This window comes from Lolium rigidum, chromosome 5 (genome assembly GCF_022539505.1).
Source record: "Lolium rigidum isolate FL_2022 chromosome 5, APGP_CSIRO_Lrig_0.1, whole genome shotgun sequence".
In the NCBI taxonomy this organism is placed as follows: Eukaryota; Viridiplantae; Streptophyta; class Magnoliopsida; order Poales; family Poaceae; genus Lolium; species Lolium rigidum.
In genome coordinates, this window is record NC_061512.1 from 158,739,883 (window position 1) to 158,744,514 (window position 4,632).

Below are 4,632 nucleotides of genomic sequence, written 5' to 3' on the forward strand. Positions count from 1 at the left end.
CGAATCATCATCATCTTCTGGCTCTACCCCACTTTTGGGTGTAGGAGGATAACACTGGGCAACGGTGGAAGCCTATCGACACATAAGAAAAACTATTAAGTTCGGATGAAGAAATAGAAGCAACCCTTGAAGCAAATGCAAGGAAAATTACCTCGGTTGGAAGGTGCTTAAGATCAAAAGGAGGGCGGGCCGAAGTCAGGACAATATTGTCCTTCTGGCTGAGACGAGTAAGGCTCCGCACTCGTCACGAAGTTCTTCGTCAGATAGGTCGACTAAGCTGACCCTTGAATTATCATCTTCGCCGGTGTATATTCACAGTTGATGAGGCCGAGACATTAGTGGTTGCACCCGACGCCTTAGAAATACTGAGACCACCTCAGTACCACACATCGTCAGACCTCCTGCATTCTTCAGGTCCATGAACTTTTCATACAATTTATCGGTTCTGGTACTTTCTTCGGCAGTCAAAGTGTTTCGCCAAGATTTCTTCGGCGTAGCCACGAAGACGTCTTCGAATAAAGGCAGGTTGCAGTGCCGTCAGATGCTGGGATGTCTCACAGATAGAACCATTTCCGTCGCCAGCCCTGGACTGATTCTTTCATCGGGTAGTCGAAATAATTGACCTCTTTTGTAACGACAAAGCCGACACCGCCAACAACGAGGGGATCGTCATTGCCATTGTGGCGTTTGACGTAGAAGATCTTCCTCCACAAGCCCCAATGGGGGTCGATGCCAAGGAAGGCCTCGCACAGAGTGACGAAGATGGAAAGATGAAGAATGGAATTAGGGGTCAGCTGCCAGAACTGGATCCCGTAGAAAAAAAGAAGGGAGCGAACGAATTCGTCGGTAGGGAGAAAAAGCCCACGAAATAAGAAGGAGACAAACATAACTGTAAAGCCTTTAGGAGGATTTGGGTGAGAGGATGAACCTGGGAGGCAGATGTCAGAATCGGCAGATGAGATGAAGCCAAGGGTGCGCAGCCTGTTCACATCGCGGTTGGAAATGGTGGAGGCGCACCAGTCACGGCTGACCTTGCAAGCGCCCGAGGAAGCACCTGGACCAGCAGTTCCCTTTTTCTTGCCCATGGTTCTTGAGCTCTTGAAAGCAGGAGCAATGGCGAGGAAGAACAGAGGAGGAAGAAGAGTAGTATGGAGGCGTAAAAACTAAAAATGGTGAAAGGCTCTTTATTTATAGCAAGGATTGTTGAGTAATCGTGGTCATAACTCTAGTGATCGTGGGGAAGTGGACGAGGATCCAGTCATACACGTGTCCATGTAAAAAATATGAAATCGGCGGCCCATTACTCCCACTACGCGCGGAAATAAAGGAGGCGCCTCGGTCAATGCACAAGCACTAGTCATTTCCTAACTGACCGTGCAGAAGTAGGGTGGGACCGTCAGGTCATGTCCTGTCAATCAGGCCACAATAGTGGCTACGTCATCAGTGATGTCACAAGAAGTATCGACTTCACGAAGCATCCGAAGGAAATTAAAAACTATCGAGTGGATCGGCTTGAGTCTACACACGTATACGAGCATCCGTGCCTAGACTCGGGGCTACTCCCATCCGGAGCGCTGAACGCGCACCCGATAAAATTTGGGCTCGAAGACTTTTTGCACTAGAAGATTGCGTTAGAAGTATCCGAAGAAAAACTGGAGTATTTGAGTAGGTTTGGGCTGAGTCTGCACTTGGTTGCAAGCATCTGCATCCAGACTCGGGGGGCTAATCCCATCGGGAGTGCTGGATGCACACCCGACAAAAATTATGGACTCGAAGATTTGTGGCGCGGCCTAGAATCATGCCCGGGGCCTTGATTCTGTGTAGCGTAACGTTGTTTTGCCATCGGCGGTTAACCGGTAAAACCAGGCACGTTACTCGATATCCTTTACGTACTAAATCTTGCTTGAAAGAAATGAAGACCCGATGAAATGAGATATATCGGATGACCATAACAGTTTGCGGAAAGTTTCGACAGAGGAAATATTCGAGTAGAACAACTTGAGTGTACACACGGTTGCCAGCATCCGTGTCTAGACTCGGGGGGATACTCCCATCGGGAGCGCTGGACGCGCACCCGATAAAGAAGATGCTACTATTACAAGAAAGTCAAGTTTTTTCCAGCAAAAATGAAGATTCGAACAGAAGACACAATTTTAGTCCCTGCCCGAAGTTTCTTCGACCAGTCACTCGGGAGCTACTGATGTGGGCATTACCCTTCGGGTAACTATTATTGTACTACCTTCTACAGCCTAGCTAGGGGCCCATGAAGAGACTTGACGACCAGGTGGGCCGTAGCGTCGGTTCCGGAGAAGGATTCTTGAAGCACAAGGCAAGAACACGAAGAATACAAGGAAACTTTAGATCTAGGGCTCTCTGTAACCTAGTCGTACCCGGACAGATCTCTCGAGACCTGACTCCCAATATAAGGGTCAGGAGAGGGGCTACTGAGGGACACACGCAATCATAGTAATCTTAGCCACCGCAAGTCTAGAGCTAGGTCGTTACAGAACTTAGTCTCTCGACGAGATCACAGCCGAAACCTTCGGCACCCCATTGTAATTCGATATTTTCATAATCAAGACCAGACAGACAGGACGTAAGGGTTTTACCTCATCGAGGGCCCCGAACCTGGGTAAATTTTTCTCCCCGCTTGTTTGATAACCGATGTCTCGTATCAGCCTACAGGAATCCATGTACCCTAAGCCCCATACGGAGGGCATTGCCGAGGAGTAACCTCGACAACGTCGCTTCTCTGCCGCGTCCCCCAAACATGCCCCCAAATAAATAAAAGTGCATGAAAATAAAGATTTAATTCAAATTTGATTAGATATTACAAGTTTGAATGAAAATGACTAGATTTTATCTAACCCTAGCCTATTGGCCGTCCGACGGTACGTTCGACGGCCCCGCCCCGTCGTCGCCTCCCCTTCGCCGCAGCTCCTGTTCCGCGCACCGCCTCTCCCTACGTAGGGTGGCGAGCAGACGACGCTGCTCCATCAGCGCGTCGTCGCCTGCCCTCCCCTACTGCGTCGCCTGGAGGGAGAGCTCGACGGCGTGGTGAATCTACTCGTCTTCGCGGACACGGGCATCATCCTGGAGCTTCTTCTCCGACTCGAAGATCTCAACGAGCGCTTGTTGTTGATCCGCCGCCTCGCCCGGGTGCGGCCCGTTGTTGTTGGACCACTCGAAGTCGTCGTCGTCCTCCTCCTCCTCCGCCACGTCCGCCTCCTCCTCCTCCTTCTCCTTCTCCTCCTCCTCCTCCATTTGTGTCTCCATTTGCGCTGCCAACGCATCGGCCTCCGCCGCCAACGCACCCGCCCGCACACCCAGCCGCCTCCATTGCCGCCAGCGCCGCCTCCCGCTGCTGCCGCTCCTCCGCCACCTACCGCTGCTGATGCTCCACCACCTCCCACCACCGCTACTCAATCGCCTCCAGCCGTTCACTCTGCACGCCACTGCTCGCCCATCTCCTCTGTCCGACGCTGCCATGCCTCTTCCGCCGTGGCAGCGTCGAACACTGCTATGGTGTCCGCCAGCGCCGCCTTCTCCCACGCCTCGTTCTCCGCAGCTTCCGGGTCGATGTCAAACTGCGGTACTAGAGGTGGTGGAGGTGGTGGTGGAGTCGGTGGTGGAGGGAACTGGCCGGCGCCGGGGCGGTTCATCATTGCGCAGGTGGTGTTTTTGCGACGAGGGATGTGCTTACGGCGGAGAAAGGGTGTCGGCAGTTGTGGTGGCTACCATTGAGCGGGGGAGACCTTTTATAGACGTCAGCGTCGCCAGAAGAGGCGGGAAGATAGTGAGGGAAGATGTTAGAAGCGGTGGAAAGAAAGCGTGGGAACGCGCGGTGGCGTGTGCACACCAGCGACGCGTGGGGGCTGCGCAGCGCCGACGAGACGTCTCGCCTGCCCCTCCATCGCCATTAAGACAAAGCTGCGACGCTTCGTTCGTGAGTCGCTGACGCGTAGGTCCTGCCACTTCCCGCCTCGCATTTCGTTGTGTCCAGCGTGCCCGGAGCGTCCCCTGTGGAGGGGGGACGCTTTGGGGGACGTGGCTGGAGATTCTCTAATGCCACTAGAATGAGTTTGTATGCTGACTAGCTTATTTTGAGTTATTTCTTACTGTTTTATAGCAATATTAGCATAATTTCAGTTTCTAGAAATGCATATACAGGCGTCTCGCCGTCGACGAGAATGTCGCCTAACACTGAATGAATATTCCACCTTTATGAGACACACAAATATCAAATTTGGGGTTTGAACTCTGGTGGGATTGCCCGGACATTTTCGCCCGAGAAACCCATTTACGATAGGGGCTGGTAAAATGGGTTATTAGTCGTTAAATGGTCTGGTAACCAAAACCTTGAGGTAGCTACATACTGACCCGCACACCTTCCCACTTAGGATATCTTTGGTTGGAGGATCTGGGTCGACTCGCGTTGGGTCGCACCGGTACGCCCGTTGTTTGGTTCGCGAGAGGGTAGGGGGCGGAGCGGCCACGGAGGGAATATACCCGAAATATGTTGTATCGGGGGAAACGGAAAAATCGGTGGAATCACCCGGCCCGCGAGTGGACTCGCTCATTCACCCCCTTCGCTCACCCCTCGACCTTTCCTGGCTCCCTCGACGATGGAAC